At 49.4% G+C, this 17,187-nt stretch overlaps 1 protein-coding gene across 1 annotated transcript in view; it reads left to right on the top strand.

Moving 5' to 3' along the window:
• Nucleotides 1-17,187, top strand: part of MTR (5-methyltetrahydrofolate-homocysteine methyltransferase) — a 1,642,758-nt gene that overhangs the window by 595,473 nt on the left and 1,030,098 nt on the right. The gene's annotated exons all lie outside the window — the stretch shown is intronic.

Genomic DNA, 17,187 nt, shown 5'->3' on the forward strand with positions numbered 1-17,187 from the left:
CCTAATGTCCCTAACATGCCAGCAGAAAATTCTTTGCACTGAGCTTTAGAAATAAGCATGTCCTCTGCCATATAGTTACATAGTTAGGTTTGAAAAAAGGCACAAGTCCATCAAGTTCTAAAAAAAAACAAAAAAAAAAAAAAAAACCATACAATCCTACATACACAATCCCATACTCACAGTTGATCCAGAGGAAAGTGAAAAACCCCAGCAAAGCATGATCAAATTTGCTACAGCAGGGGAAAGTAATTTCTTCTTGATCCCCCAAGAGACAATCCGTGGATCAACTTTACCTATACATTTTTTTACCAAGTTACATTATGTACTTTTAAGAAAGAATCCAGGCTTTTTTTTAAAGCAATCTGAGCTGGTCAGAACCACCTCTGGAGGGAGTCTATTCCACATATTCACAGCTCTTACTGTAAAGAAACCTTTCCGTATTTCCTCCAGATGTAAAGGGTGCCCCATTGTCCTCTGTGATGACCTTAAAGTGAATACCCCAACGCCAAGTTCACTATGTAGGTCTGTCTGTGTCGTCCTAACTCGATTTCCAGGCTGTGGGCGCTCAGTCTGTACAGGCTCAGGGTCTGTCTGTCTTTGGGCTCTTGAAAGCACCTGCAGGTATGGGGCCAGTTTGTAGTCTCTCTGCAGTGACTGGTAAACAGTTTATTGGAGTTTATTTCATTTCTCCATTCTTCAACATATTTTTCTTCTGAATATTTCATTATGTTTTTTATTTGTGATTTTGTCAGGTCAAATTGTTGGGAGTTTGATTGTTGCAGGCCTCCAGGCTTGGGCTGGTTCTTATTGGTCAGTAGGGCCTTATGATGGTACTGCTTTTTTGTAGATTATGCCAGAATGATAGCGCCCTCTTTTGTACTGCAAGAAGTAAGGGAAATCTGCCCAGCTCGGACCGGCAGGCACTGTTGGAGGTGCTCCGGTGGACTTGGAGTAGTAGCTTGCATAATTCCAGATGGAATATTACTGTTGGGCTGGAGTCCCATTGTGATTTGTCTGGGTAAGCGACAGGACCCCCAAACTTTACTGCCATGTAGAAGGATTGGGATGATGACACTATCAAATACTCTGAGCCAGACTCACACCGGTGGTTTTTGGTGATACAGCTGTCTCCTGATGGCATAGAAGGCTCTGCGTGCCTGGTCTTTTAGGGCCTCTATGGCTGGCCTGAAACTTCCTGATTGGTTAATTTCTAGTCCGAGGTAAGTGTAGTTGTTGGATTCATCAAGAGTGTGGTTGTTTAATGTAAATGAGGGGCTCTTTGTTTTTTTATTTTTCCTTTGGAACACCATGATTTTTGTTTTTCTTGAGTTGATGGGTAGTGCCCATGTGGCACTATATTTCTCCAGCACTTCCAGGCTGTCTTGTAGGCACCTCTCTGTTGGTGACAGAAGTAAGAGGTCATCTGCATAGAGCAGGAACTTCACCTCTGTGTCATGCAGAATCAGTCCAGGTGCTGGGGAGGATTCTAGAGCTGCAGCCAGTTCATTGATGTAGATATTGAGGAGGGTTGCAGCCCTGTCTCACTCCCCGGGCCTGTTGGAAGTGTTTGGTTCTTTTCCCATTCACCTTTACACTGCAACTGTTCTCACGAAATGAACTCTTGATGACATTGTATATTTTTCCCCCTCTTCCACTTTCCAATAGTTTGAGGTACAGGCCTGGGTGCCACACAGAGTCAAATGCCTTCTTAAAATCCACAAAACAGGTAAATATCTTTCTTTGTTTTGTATTGTTAATATGGTTCCTAATGAGACTGTGCAGGGTGTAGATGTGGTCTGTAGTGCAATGGTTCGGCATGAACCCCGCCTGACTTCTGCTGAGGACGTTGTGTTGTGTTAGGAAGTTTAGGATCCGTTTGTTGAGAATACTGTTGAATCGTTTCCCTAATGCACTGCTGACACACATCCCTCTGTAGTTGGCTGGATCATACTGGTCTCCATTCTTATGGATGGGTGTTATGAGGCCTTGGTTCCATACTTTAGGGTAGTAACCGGCACTCAGGACCAGATTGAACACTGCATATTGCAGCATGTACATCTGGGGAGCCATGTTTAATCATTTCAGGCAGGATTCCATCCATCCCGCTGGCTTTTTTAGTTTGCAGGTGTTGGATTTTCTCCCTAATTTCTTGTAGAGTAATTGGTACATCCAGGGGGTTCTGGAAGTCCTTGATTTTTTCCTCCATATCTTTTAGTCTTTTGATGATGTCTTTTTGTTCTACAGTTAACTTCTCTTCTGGAATATCTTTGTAGAGGTTCTTAAAGTAGTTAAACCAGATGTCACCATTTTGGATGTGCAGGTTGTTTTTCCTGGGTGCTGAGCCAATATTCTTCCATATTTCCCAGAAAGAATTTTCCTGAAGTGCCTCTTCTAACTGTTGCAGGTTGTTGGATATTAACTTTTGCCTTTTCTTTTTAAGGGTTTGTTTGTATTTCTTCTATAAGATGCTATGGGCTATTCTTAGTTCAGTGTTGTCGGGGTCTCTTTGCTTGTTATTGGAGGCTGTCCGTAGTCCGTAGGGTGTTCCTTAATTCTTTGCATTCTTTGTCTAACCATTTATTGGATTGTTTGGTGGGTGGTTTCTTGTAGCTGACAATCTCTCTCTCAATCTCTCTCTCGCTCTCTCTCTCTTTCGCTCTCTCGCTCAATCTCAAATTAGCGTTATTGTCAGGACCAAATACATTTTAGCATTGCCAAAGCAGTTGAGTTTGTGATGGGGGGGGGGGGTGGTAATGGGTAATATAAAGGGGAATAGGGGTGAGTCTATGTAAAGGATTTTTAAGTCCTCAGTTTTTCATTTTCCTCTCAGTCTGTCACACACTGTAACATATTGAGCAGCTATTCTCACCATTGGCTCCTCTTCTCCAAGTAGGATTTTGAGTTTCCTCTTCTCTTCTATAGAATTGAAGTGCGGGATGAAAGCGGAGAGTCTCTGGAAGTGAGTGTCCCTCACTAATGAGTACTTAGGACACTGTAGCAGGAAGTGGTCCTCATCCTCCAGGACCCCCTTGTCACATTGCTGGCACAATCTGCTCTCCCTTGGCGTGTAGGTCTGTCTGTGCCGTCCTAACTCAATTTCAAGGCTGTGGGCGCTCAGTCTGTACAGGCTCAGGGCCTGTCTGTCTTTGTGCTCTTATAGCACCTCCAGGTATGGGGCCAGTTTGTAAGTCTCTCTGCTGTGACTGGTAAACGGTTTGTTTCTTGGAGTTTATTTCATTTCTCCATTCTTCAACATATTTTTCTTCTGAATATTTAATTGTTTTTTATTTGTGATTTTGTCAGGTCAAATCTCTCTCTCAATCTCTCTCTCAATCTCTCTCTCTCTCTCTCTCTCTCTCTCTCGATCTCTCTCTCGATCTCTCTCTCGATCTCTCGATCTCTCTCTCTCTCTCTCGATCTCTCTCTCGATCTCTCTCTCTCTCTCGATCTCTCTCTCTCTCTCGATCTCTCTCTCTCTCTCAATCACTCTCTCTCAATCACTCTCTCTCAATCTCACTCTCTCAATCTCACTCTCTCAATCTCTCTCAATCTCTCTCTCTCTCTCTCTCAATCACTCTCTCTCAATCTCACTCTCTCAATCTCACTCTCTCAATCTCACTCTCTCAATCTCTCTCAATCTCTCTCTCTCTCTCTCAATCTCTCTCTCTCAATTTCTCTCTCTCTCTCTCTCTCTCTCTCTCAATTTCTCTCTCTCTCTCTCTCTCTCAATTTCTCTCTTTCTCAATTTTTCTCTCTCTCTCAATTTTTCTCTCAATTTTTCTCTCAATCTCTCTCTCAATCTCTCTCTCAATCTCTCGATCTTTCTCTCTCTCTCTCTCTCTCTCAATATCTCTCCCTCTCTCGCAATCAAATCAAATAAGCTTTATTGGCAAGGCCAAATACATTTTAGCATTGCCAAAGCGGTTGAGTTTGGGGGGGGGGGGGTAATGGGTAATATAAAGGGGGAACGGGGGGTGGGTCCATATGGGTAAAGGATTTTTAAGTCCTCAGTTTTTCATATCCCTCTCTCTGTGACACAATGTCACATATTGTGCAGCTAATTAGTTACATAGTGAGGTTGAAAAAAAGACATCAGTCCATCCAGTTCAACCTATGATGTGTGTGTGTGTGTCCGCTTTTAACCGTACATTGTATACCCCTGTATGTTGTGGTCTTTAAGGTGTCCATCTAATAGTTTTTTGAAACTATCAATGCTTCCTGCTGATACGACTGCTTGTGGAAGAGAATTCCACATCCTTACCGCTCTTACAGTGAAGAACCCCTTATGCACTTTAAGGTTAAACCACCTTTCCTCTAGTTTTAGTGAGTGGCCACGTGTCTTATTGTATCTCCTTTCTCTGAATAGTTTGGTCCTTATGCTCGGGTCACCAGTACAGTATTTGTACATTGATATCATATCCCCCCTCAATCGTCTCTTCTCCAGAGAGAATAGGTTCAGTGCTTGTAGTCTTTCCTCATAGCTGATGCCCTTCATTCCCCTAATTATTTTTGTTGCCCTTCTCTGGACTTTCTCCAATTCCAGCACATCCTTCCTGAGGACCGGTGCCCAGAACTGGACAGCATACTCCAGATGTGGCCGGACCAGAGTCTTGTAGAGTGGGAGAATAATCTCTTTATTTCTGGAGTGAATCCCCTTTTTCTCTTACGTCCTCCGACAGTCGCCGCCTCTTCATATTCGTCACATATGGGTATTAGACTTTGCTCCGAAGGAGTAGCTAGGCAACAGAATATGTTAACAATAAAGCTTTAACATATCCCACCCTCAAGGGGTGGTCCCCTCAGTCAATACCCTCCTACTTCCTGCAACCATATCTCAGTTTTTAATGTCTAGCTTGTCAGGAGTGGCTGGCTCTCTCTGTGCTGGGACTTTTTGTCCCAGACTCTTTCTTCTTTTTGATTTTTGTTTGAGTTTTCTCTCTACCTTTACTTAGCTGTTATTTTTGTCAGCATTAGTTAGTTCTTCGGACGAAGAGGATCATGCGGACTGGGTCTCGGGCTGATCCCCCTGGTCGCAGGTCGTGGGTCAGTGGCTTCCCAGTCTGCCATCGAGCGTTCAGCCAGGTAACGCTCCTGGCACGGTGAACGACCCATCCCTGTTCGGTGCAGGGATGATTGGTGAGGTGGCTACCTCACCGGACGCTGTGCGGTTTCTGAACCGCCATTGTGTGCGTCTTGATTTGCGACTCTCCCTGCCTCATGTGCAGCGGCTTGTTCGCCTGTGCGGGTTCCCCACGCCATGTGAGGTAAGTGTATCTATGTGGGGACCTGTCTGTCTGGGGGGGGTCTCAGTCTGGGACTGTGTAACCTGCCTTTAATCACACTGCTTGTCTCCCTATATCTCGGCTGCATGCTGTGGGCTGCAAGGGGGGGGGGGAGCTGTATGACACTGAGTATGTCAGGCTGGGCAGTGTGAGGAGCTGTGTGCTGTGGGGCATGTTTTTAATGGCATGTTGGGGCATATACAGCGATCGCTGCGGCGATCTAACATGTATCCATATTTTGGGATAATTTTGTGTGTGATTTTATGCACTGTGGAGCGGCGATTTCGGCGCCAAACGGCGCCATTTTACCGGCGCCCGCTCCGGCCGCATGGTTTACATGCACGGCGGCCATTTTCTTGTAGCCTCCATAGGCTTACATAGAGCGCCCTGGCAGCATCACTTCCTCTCTCCTGGAAGCACCGATCGAGGCAGCAGCAGCAGCGGAGTCTCCTCAGGTTTTATCCTTCTATTCCTGTGTTCCATTGCCTGTATTCAGTCTGTATATTCCCTGTGGGGGTCTCATTGTGCCTGAGTGTGGTGCGGTGGGCTGCGCTTGCCGCGCTTGCTGTAAGGGGGCAGTTAACCCTTGGTTGTCTGGCATACAGGGGCAATGGATTCTCAGGAGGGCAAGTTTCCCACAGTATTGGTGGAAAGCCAGGGGACCGCTGTTTCCCCCCCAGGGGGGGATTTGGCCACTATTGTGGCTGGCCTTGCTGCACAGGTGCAAATGCTGGTGGCTGCTCAATCTACTAAACGGCCCAGAGTTGCTCTGTCCTCTGATTCTGAGGGTGAAGGTGATGGGGCTGTTCTGGCGGGGACCCCCCTATCGGGGTCCCGCTCCTCTCTTGATCTAGTGGGGTCTGAGGTAGAGGCTGAAGTTGAGGGGGTTGATAATTCTCCCCCTGGCTCGCCTGAAGAGCTTGCAATCATGGATGAGTTGATTGCTTCCATTAAGCAGACGCTACGTTTGCAGGACGAGGTGTGTCCCCCAGCTGCCTTGGCGGCTTATGGGACGCAGAGAAAACGCAGGACGCCGCAGGTTTTTCCCTGCAATGCTGATTTTCAGCGCGCTGTTAAGGACCAATGGCGCGATTTGCGCAAGCCTTTTGCGGTACCAAGTAAATTCAAGCTGCGTTATCCTTTCTCGCCTGCCACTGATGAACGGTGGTGTGTGCCTCCGCCAGTGGATCATGCTATTGCGGTTTTGAACAAAGCCACTGCGATCCCTGCAGAGGGATCCCCTATTTTCCGTGATGCCACGGATAGGAGACTGGAGTCTCTTGCCCGTCATACTTATTCTGTTACGGGTTCTATGCTTAAGGCTCTGTTTGCTTCTCTCATGGCGGCCCAGGCGATCGCAAGTTGGACGCAGATGCTTAGGCGCGTCCTAGTGGCCGATTCGGCCTCAGCGGCGACCCTGGATATGGTGGATCAGATCCACCAGGGTGTCATGTATCTGTGTGATGCGGACCTGGACCTGATTCCGTTGGCCGCGCGTGTGCACAGCGTGGCGGTGTTGTCTCGCCGCCTGGTTTGGTTGAAATGTTGGTCGGTGGACCAATCTTCACGTAAAACCTTAGCCAATCTGCCTTATGATGGGTCTCGCCTTTTTGGGGAGTCCCTGGATGTGTTGATTAAGGGGATTACCGGGGGTAAGAGCACTCTCTTGCCCCATTTCCCCAAGGCTAAGGGGGCTTCTGGGAAGAAGCATGCTAATTTTCGGCCCCCTCAGGGGTCCTTTCGTGCCTTTCGGCCGCACTACAAGGGCAAACCGTTCAAGGGCCAGGGCTCTCAGAAGAAACCCTGGTCTGGAAAACAGAAGTCCGGCCAATCCGGACCTGCGGCCCATAACAGTTCGGCCTGAAGGGGCGCCCTCACCCAGTTTTGGGGTGGGGGGACGCTTGCTCGGTTTTCTTCAGCCCTGGTTGGCCCGTGTGCGGGACAGATGGGTTCTGGAAATCGTTCGATCTGGTTACAAGATCGAGTTTCTCTCTCGGCCAGAGAGCAGATTTTTTCCCTCAAATCTACAACTGTCTCCGGAGCGCCTGCGGGATCTGCACCTGGCGGTGCGGGACCTGAGGGCTCAGGGAGTGGTGGTTCCGGTGCCTCATCGGGACAGATTTCGGGGGTTTTATTCCAATCTGTTCACTGTGCCCAGAAAGGAGGGCAAGGTTCGTCCAATTCTGGACTTGAAAGCTCTGAACCGCTCTGTGAGGGTTCGCAAGTTCCGCATGGAATCCCTGCGCTCGGTGGTGGCTGCCCTGGTTCCGGGGGAATTCATGGCCTCCATCGATTTGAAGGATGCGTATCTTCACATCCCCATATTCGAAGGTCATCAGAGATACCTTCGATTTGCCATTGCGGAGGATCACTACCAGTTCGTGGCGTTGCCCTTTGGGCTCGCCTCGGCTCCGCGGGTCTTCACCAAGGTGCTTGCACCGGTTCTGGCATTATTGAGAGCCCAGGGCATTTCTGTCCTGGGGTATCTGGACGACATTCTGATTCGGTCTGCGACCAGTCAGGGTCTGGAGAAGGACCTGTCTGTCACGATGCAAACTCTGCAGGAGTTCGGTTGGACGATAAATGTTCCAAAGTCGACACTGAGTCCGTCGGTTCGTCTTCCCTATCTGGGAATGATACTGGACTCGGTGCAGGCGAGGGTCTTCCTGCCGGAAGACAAACTCAGGACTCTTCAGGAGGAAGTCAGGTCCCTCAGGGACGTTCCGAACTCGTCTCTGCGGACGTGTATGAGATGTCTGGGATTGATGGTCTCGGCTTTCGAGGCGATTCCTTTCGCGCAGTTTCACACGCGGGGTCTCCAGGCGGAGATCTTGTCCAAGTGGGACGGGCGACCTCAGTCTCTGGATCTTCAGATCTCGTTGAGTCATCGCACCAGGGAAAACCTTCTGTGGTGGCTCCAGTCCCCGTTGGTGTCCGGGGGCAAGTCGTTTCGTCCGATCTCGTGGACGATAATCACCACGGATGCCAGCCTGTCGGGCTGGGGTGGTGTTCTGGGCGTTCTGTCCGCCCAGGGGACCTGGTCGGAGGGGGAGTCTTCCCTCCCGATCAACATTCTGGAATTGCGTGCGATAAGGCTCTGTCTTCATCGCTGGACGGACCGGCTGCAGGGCTGCCCGGTTCGGGTGCAGACGGACAATGCCACGGCGGTGGCCTACATCAACCACCAAGGGGGCACCAGGAGTGCCCGAGCGGCTCGAGAAGTGGCCGACATTCTGTCTTGGGCCGAGACTCATGTCCCGGCGATAACGGCGGTTCACATTCCGGGAGTGGAGAACTGGCAGGCGGACTATCTGAGTCGCCAGACCCTGGATCAGGGGGAATGGTCTCTCCACCCGGCTGTCTTCCAGATGTTGTGCGCGAAGTGGGGTCTTCCAGATGTGGACCTGTTCGCGTCTCGCCTCAACTACAAGGTGAAGAGGTTCGTGGCAAGGACGCGCGACCCTCGGGCAGACGCGTCGGACGCGTTAGTGGCCCCGTGGCATCAGTACAGGCTGATGTACGCGTTTCCACCGATTCAGTTGCTGTCCCGGTTCCTTCGCAGGTTACACTCGGAACGCAGCACGGTGATTCTTGTGGCACCGGACTGGCCTCGCCGGTCCTGGTACGCAGACCTCGTGAATCTGGCGGTCGACGCCCCCTGGCGTCTGCCTCTTCGGGACGATCTACTGTCTCAAGGACCGATTTACCATCCTGCTTTACAGTCGCTGGCTTTGACGGCCTGGCTGTTGAGACCGAGGTCCTGAAGGAGAAGGGTCTCTCTCCAGAGGTTGTTCATACCTTGATCAACGCGAGGAAGTCTTCCTCGGGGAAGGTTTATTACCGTACTTGGAAGGCCTATTTTGCCTGGTGTGAGTCCAGGGGGTTTTCACCCCGCACGTACTCGGTTTCCCGTGTGCTGTCTTTCCTTCAGACGGGTGTCGATCAGCGTTTGGCGCTGGCTACGATAAAGGGTCAGGTGTCTGCGCTGGCCGTTCTGTTTCAACGTCCCGTGGCTTCCAACTCCTTGGTTGGCACTTTTATTCAGGGTGTGCGGCATCTGGTTCCTCCTAGGAGGGATCCCTTGCCCCCTTGGGACTTGAATCTAGTCCTGTCTGTGTTACAACGTGCTCCTTTTGAACAGATCAGGGAGATCTCGTTGTCTATGTTGTCCAAAAAGGTCGCCTTTTTGGTGGCGATCACTTCGGCTCGCAGAGTGTCGGAACTGGCGGCTTTGTCCTGCAAGTCTCCGTACCTGGTTGTTCATTTGGATAAGGTGGTCTTGCGACCTAATCCTTCTTTTCTGCCGAAACGAGTTTCGGAATTCCATCTTAACGAGGATATTGTTTTGCCTTCGTTGTGCACGAAGCCTAAACATCCAAAGGAGGTGAGATTGCATTCTCTGGATGTTGTTCGGGCGATTAGGGTTTACCTTAAATCGACTGAGTCTTTTCGAAAGACGGACTCCTTGTTTGTTCTTCCAGAGGGTCCTCGGAAGGGCATGGCGGCTTCCGCCTCTACCATTGCCAAATGGATCAGGCAGACCATTGAACAGGCCTATGCCTTGCAGGGGAAGGTTCCCCCTGTGCCTGTGAAGGCGCACTCTACTAGATCTCTGAGTACGTCTTGGGCCTGTCGTCATGGGGCTTCTGTAGCCCAGGTGTGTAAGGCGGCGACTTGGTCGACCGTACACACTTTCACAAAATTCTACAAAGTAGATGTTCAGGCATCGGCGGATGCTTCCTTTGGCCGCAAGGTTCTTAGTGCGGCTGTTCCCTAGGGTCCCTTGTTGGGGACTCCTGGCTGTTGGGATAAGTTTTGTATCCCCTGGTTTTTTGTCTTTTCCTGGGTTGTTGCTCCTGTTGAGCACTTATTTTTGCTGTTGCCCAGCTGGTTTCCTTCCTTTGGTAAGGTTCCTTTCTTTGATGTGGAGACTGCGTTGCCTTTCGGCGCGGATGCGTTTCCCACCCCTCATGTTTGCACTGCTTTGGGACGTCCCCATATGTGACGAATATGAAGAGGCGGCGACTGTCGGAGGACGTAAGAGAAAACGGAATTTTTGTAAAATCTTACCTGTAAAATTCCTTTCTCTGAGTCCTCCGACAGTCGCCGCCCCCGCCCCTCTTTTGGGGTTTGAATGTATACTCTACTGCTATTCCACTAAAACTGAGATATGGTTGCAGGAAGTAGGAGGGTATTGACTGAGGGGACCACCCCTTGAGGGTGGGATATGTTAAAGCTTTATTGTTAACATATTCTGTTGCCTAGCTACTCCTTCGGAGCAAAGTCTAATACCCATATGTGACGAATATGAAGAGGCGGCGACTGTCGGAGGACTCAGAGAAAGGAATTTTACAGGTAAGATTTTACAAAAATTCCGTTTTTATACATCCCAGTATTCTGTTGGCTTTGCTTGCGGCAGCTTGGCATTGCATGCCACTGCCAAGCTTGTTGTCTACCAGTACCCCCAAGTCCTTTTCCATCCTAGACTCACCCAGAGGTTCCCCCCCTAGTGAGTAGCTTGCTTTCTGGTTTCTGGCCCCCAAGTGCATTACTTTACATTTCTCAACATTAAATCTCATCTGCCATGTAGTTGCCCACCCCGTTATTTTGTTCAGGTCCGCTTGCAAGGTTTCCACATCCTGCATAGAAGATATTGGCAAGCCCAGTTTAGTATCATCTGCAAATACTGAGATTGTACTAGATATCCCCCTCCTCTATATCATTTATGAATACATTAAACAGGATTGGTCCCAGGACAGAACCCTGGGGGACCCCACTTTCCACACCCGCCCAATCCGAGTACTCCCCATTAATCACCACCCTCTGTACTCTCCTCTGGAGCCAGTTCTCTATCCAGGTACTCACCTTATGGTCCATACCTACCTTCCTTAGTTTGTACAGTAAGCGTTTGTGGGGAACGGTGTCAAAGGCCTTTGCAAAGTCCAGATACACCACATCCACAGGCTTTCCTTTATCTAGGTGGCAGCTCACTTCATCGTAGAAGGTTAATAGATTGGTTTGGCACAAACGATTTTTCATGAATCCATGCTGATTTCTACTTATAATACCGTTTTCATTACTAACGTCTTGTATGTGGTCCCTTAACATCCCCTCCAAAATTTTGCAGACTACTGATGTTAGGCTAACCGGCCTATAATTACCCGGGATATATCTCGGCCCCTTTTTAAATATTTGTACCAAGTTGGCTTTTTTCCAATCAGCTGGCACCATACCCGTCTGTAAACTATCCTTAAAGATCAAGAATAATGGTCTGGCAATCACCTGGCTGAGCTCATTAAGAACCCTCGGGTGCAAGCCATCCGGTCCCGGGGATTTATTTATGTTAAGTTTCTCTAGTTTAGCTCTAAGTCTATCTTCTGTTAGCCATGGCGGCACTTCCTGGGGTGTATTATTTAGTTCGGCCTTACAAGCAAGGTTCGTGTAGCCCCCCGATTCTTTTGTGAAGACTGAAGAGAAGAAATTATTTAACACTTCCGCCTTTTCCCTGTCCTCAGTGGCCATATTTCCTTTTATCATCTTTTATGGGGCCAATGTGTTCTGGCCTCGCTTTCCTACTGTTTATATACTTAAAGAACTTCTTGGGGTTCTTTTTACTCTCCTCCGCTATATGTCTCTTGTGTTCTATTTTAGCCGCCCTGATTTCATCTTTACATTTCTTATTGCACTCTTTGTAATGCTTAAATGACCCCTCAGTCTAGTATTTTTTGAAGGCCTTTTCTTTAGCACTAATATACATTTTTATGCTGGAGTTTAGCCACCCAGGGTTTAGTTTTGCTCTTTTAAATGTATTTCCCTTTGGAATGCACTGGCCAATCCCCCTGTTAAGTATGCTCTTGAAGCACTCCCATTTTTCCTCCGTGTTCTTTGTTCCCAGGGTTCTATCCCATTTGATATTTTCTAGCAGCGAGCGCAGTTTAGGGAAATTGGCTCTTTTGAAATTCAGTGTCCTTATATTACCCTTGTGTTTCCTATTACCGTAATTAATACTGAAACCAATTGACCTATGGTCACTGTTTCCTAAGTTGTCCCGTATTTCTATATCCGTGAGCAGGTCTGTATTGTTGGTAATCAGTAGGTCAAGTACCGCATTGTTTCTTGTCGGTGCATTCACCATCTGACCCATGAAATTGTCCTGCAAAACATTTAGGAACTGCCTAGCCTTGGCTGAGTGCACAGTTCCTTCTGCCCAGTCTATATCTGGATAATTAAAGTCCCCCATTATAATGACATTTCCCATCCTTGCTGCCAATCCTATCTGTAACATGAGGTCCGCCTCACCCTCCTCCCTCTGGTTGGGGGGCCTATAGCATACGCCCAATATTACCTTCCCCACCGTGCCTTCCCTTTGAAGCTCTACCCATAGGGATTCTGCCTCATCCATAGCTCCATTATTAATATCATCCCTCATATTTACCTGTATACTGTTCTTAATATACAGACATACCCCTCCCCCTTTTTTACCGTCTCTATCCCTGCGATAAAGGGAATACCCCTGAATGGTCGCCATCCAGTCATGAGAGCTGTCAAACCAAGTCTCAGTTATCCCCACAAAATCTAAGTCCTCCTCAAAAATCAGCAGCTCCAGCTTTCCCATCTTGTTGGCCAGGCTTCTGGCATTGGTATACAAACCTCTTAATTTTGATCGGTTACATATATCCTCATTTGTTGTTATTAGGCTGCTCTCTTGATTTTTCCCCATACCCACCCTGGGTATAGGAGCTCCAAACACCCTACCGCTAATGCCCCCATTTCTGCCCTCTGAAGCTTGCTTTCCTCTGGCTAATTCTACATCTGTACCCTCCCCCCCCCCCCCGTCACCTAGTTTAAAAGCCCCTCTAACTTTGTGGCCATCCTCTCACCCAGTACGGCTGCACTCTCCCCATTTAGGTGCAATCCATCCCTACCAAAGAGCCGGTGGCCGACTGAGAAGTCGGCCCAGTTCTCCAGGAACCCGAAACCCTCCTTACTTCACCAGCTTCTCAGCCACTCGTTATCTATCTTAATCTCCCGCTGCCTCTCTGGTGTGGCTCGAGGTACAGGTAGTATTTCGGAAAATACTACCTTGGAGGTCCTAGTCCTCAACTTAGTGCCTAAGTCCCTGAAATCGTTTAGGACTCTCCATCTTCCTCTGCCTATGTCATTGGTACCCACGTGTACCATGACAGCTGGGTCTTCCCCAGCCCCACCCAATAATCTGTTCACCCGATCTGCGATGTGCCGAACCAGAGCGCCCGACAAACAACAGACTGTTTGGCGCACACGGTCTTTGTCACAGATTACACTGTCTGTCCTTCTAATAATTGAGTCCCCTACCACCAGCACCTGTCTTTCCTTTCCCTTTCTCCCGGCCTCACTGGAGGAGTTCTTCCCCTGGCAGCTAGGGGCGTCACTCTGCTCCAGCAATGCTGGTCCCTGACTGGTTTCCCCAACATCATACAACGGGGCGTATCTATTGGGGTGCTCCAGCCCAGGATCAGCCTCCTTGCCTTGTCCCCTTCTACCACTCCTAACTGTCACCCCTCTACTCTGCTCTGATGCCTGCACCTCCAATACTCCGCCCACCTCTGTGCAGACCCCTGTCTGAACCTGACTGGTATGACTGGTATGATCCTGGCTCTCCTCCGGTATGGACATTCGTCTCAGTGTTGCCAGCTGCTTCCCTAGATTCAGGACCTGAGCTTCCAGGGAAGCAACGTGCTTACATTTTGCGCATTTGTATTCGCCCTCGATCACATGTCTGAGGAACGCATACATATCACAAGATGTACACCGAGTCACATCTCCACACCCGCCGGGCATTGTACCTACTAATCTAATCTAATGGGGATTCAGCGATTTAAGTCTATCCTATGTGGCTATTTCCTGGCTTCCTAACGCTACCTTCTCACCCTCTGGTACTCCGCTACACTCGCTTGACACTCAGTTTCACAACACTAACAATCTCACAGCCCGGTCAGTCGCACAACACTCCCAGTCGCACAGCCCGGTCAGTCGCACAACACTCACCGTCACACAGCCCGGTCAGTCACACAACACTCACCGTCGCACAGCCCGGTCAGACGCACAACACTCACCGTTGCACAGCCCAGTCAGACGCACAACACTCAGTCGCACAGCCCGGTCAGATGCACAACACTCAGTCGCACAGCCCGGTCAGACACACAACACTCAGTCGCACAGCCCGGTCAGTCGCACAGCCCGGTCAGACGCACAACACTCAGTCGCACAGCCCGGTCAGACGCACAACACTCAGTCGCACAGCCCGGTCAGACGCACAACACTCAGTCGCACAGCCCGGTCAGCCGCACAACACTCAATCGCACAGCCCGGTCAGACGCACAACACTCAGTCGCACCGCCCGGTCAGACGCACAACACTCAGTCGCACCACCCGGTCAGACGCACAACACTCACAGTACACTCAGGTAGCAATTGGCACTCCCAGACACTCAGGTAGCAATTGGCACTCCCAGACACTCAGGTAGCAATAGGTACTCACAGATAACTCAGGTAGCAATAGGTACTCACAGATACTCAGGTAGCAATAGGTACTCACAGATACTCAGGTAGCAATAGGTACTCACAGATACTCAGGTAGCAATAGGTACTCACAGATACTCAGGTAGCAATAGGTACTCACATATACTCAGGTCTACACCCTCGGTCACTGTTCAATCTAAGTCACCAGTCTTACTTACCTAGTGTGTGTCCCTTTAAGCCTGTCACCAGCAGTTCCTGACGGTGAGTCGGTCAGTCTCCTCTCAGCACCCCGCCTCCCTCGGTCACTTCCCTGTCAGCTAGTCTCCTCTGCTCCTCTCTGTGGGGTGGAGAGGGGGGGGGGGTTCCCGCACCGCAAGAGACTGTTTACTGCACGCCGCCCACAACAAGGGGGGGGGGGGCCCGCTCTTACTTCGGTGGGTGGGGGGGGGTCTAACACCGGACGCCGCCGCAACAAGGGAGGGGGTTAATCGGTCCGCTTGCCGCCCGCTTTCTTTCAGGGGGGGAGGGGGGTTCTAGCCCAGACGCCGCCGTTCTTCTGGGGGGTGGGGGGTACTCAGTCCTTCAGTCCCTCTTGGTCCTCCTCTGCCGCCGCTGCTCCGATGATCCTCCTCTTCAGTCACCGGACACCTCGGTTCCCCCGAGATCTCCCGCACTGGCTCCCCCGCAGCACCTTCTCCTCCTCCTCCTCTCTCTGCACACAGCACACGCTACACACAAGTTCCTGCTTCCAGTTTGCTTGAAAAGCAAAGGGGATAAAAGAAGGTGTGTGGAAAACAGCCGGTCCCTAGTTTGAAATACTTACCCACCAGTCTGCTAAGAAACCAAATAAACCTGTCTAACAATGTAGGTTAAAAACAGGAGTTTAGTTAACACACATTTGCAAATGCATGCGGAAGCTGCAAGGCCAACAGCAAGGCATTCTGTGTAACTTGCAGAACCTAACACTAAATAACACTGCTCAACCTGAGTGTCTGAGTGTCTTCACAAAGGAAGGACATGATGCTAATGGATGGGTGGGAAACTTAAAGTCCCAAAATTGCCCATTTCTTGTACATATTGTGCAGCTATTCTCATCATTGGCTCCTCCTCCTACAGTAGGATTTGGAGTTTCCTCTTCCCTTCTATAGAATTGAAGTCCAGAATGAAAGCGGAGAATCTCTGGAAGTGAGTGTCCCTCACTCATGTCTCCAAAGATGAGCACTTGGCCCAGGGATTGGAAGTGGGTTACCTCACCTTGTAGGACCTCATAAATATCTGGTCTGAAATATGGGGACTCTGGTGGGGCAGATGAAGCTACTTATTCTAATCCAGATGTGGCTCTCTCCTTTTTTGATTGCATTGATGTTGTCATGTAGCTCCTCCTTATACCAGACTAGTATTCCTCCTGAGCAGCGACCCTGTTTGAAGTTTTTATCCTTTTGTGCGGGGACAGAGAATTCCCTATAGCCAATAGGTACTGTTGGTTTGTCCTGTGCCCGAGAGCATGTTTCCAGGAGGATTTGTAGGTCTGTCTCACGTAGTCTTTGTATGAAGTCTGGATCGTTTACTTGGATCCAAAGGCTAAAGCATTCAGACCCTGAATGTTCCAGCTACTAATTACTAAAGATGACATTTTGTAGTTATATACCTTGCAATAGGTAAATTTCCAGGGGCAAACTGGATTTTGGGTGGTTGTCTCTGTCTTTTGTGCTTTTTGAGCTCATCAACATAATGTGCTGAGGAGGAGGGATCTTATCTCCTCCTCCTCCATTTCCCTGCTTTTTAGTCCTGGGGCAGGTGGTTTCCCCCATTCTTGCCATCTTTGTGGCCCTGTTTTTCCCTTTAGTGTGTTGTATTGGGTTAGTGGTGGGGCTTGGGGTCTCTCTCTCTCTCTCTCTCTCTCTCTCTCTCTCAATATCAATCTCTCTCTCTCTCTCAATATCAATCTCTCTCTCTCTCTCTCTCTCTCTCTCAATCTCCCTCTCTCTCTCTCCCTCTCTCTCTCTCTCTCTCTCTCTCTCTTCCTCTCTCTCTCTCTCTCCCCCCCTCTCTCTCTCTCCCCCTCTCTCTCTCCCTCTCCCTCTCCCTCTCTCTCTCTCTCTCTCTCTCTCTCTCTCTCTCTCTCTCTCTCAATCTCTCTCTCTCTCTCTCTCTCTCAATCTCTCTCTCTCTCTCTCTCTCTCTCTCTCTCTCTCTCTCTCAATCTCTCTCTCTCTCTCCCTCTCAATCCCTCTCTCTCTCCCTCTCAATCCCTCTCTCACTCCCTCTCAATCCCTCTCTCTCAATCTTTCTCTCTCTCTCTCTCTCTCTCTCAATCTCTCTTTCAATCTCTTGCTCTCTCAATCTCTCTCTCTCAATTTCGTCCATACCTCTCAACACAAGAAATAACTTTTCTCACTTTGGAA

Source organism: Pelophylax lessonae (assembly GCF_965119305.1).
Source record: "Pelophylax lessonae genome assembly, chromosome: 3".
NCBI lineage: Eukaryota > Metazoa > Chordata > Amphibia > Anura > Ranidae > Pelophylax > Pelophylax lessonae.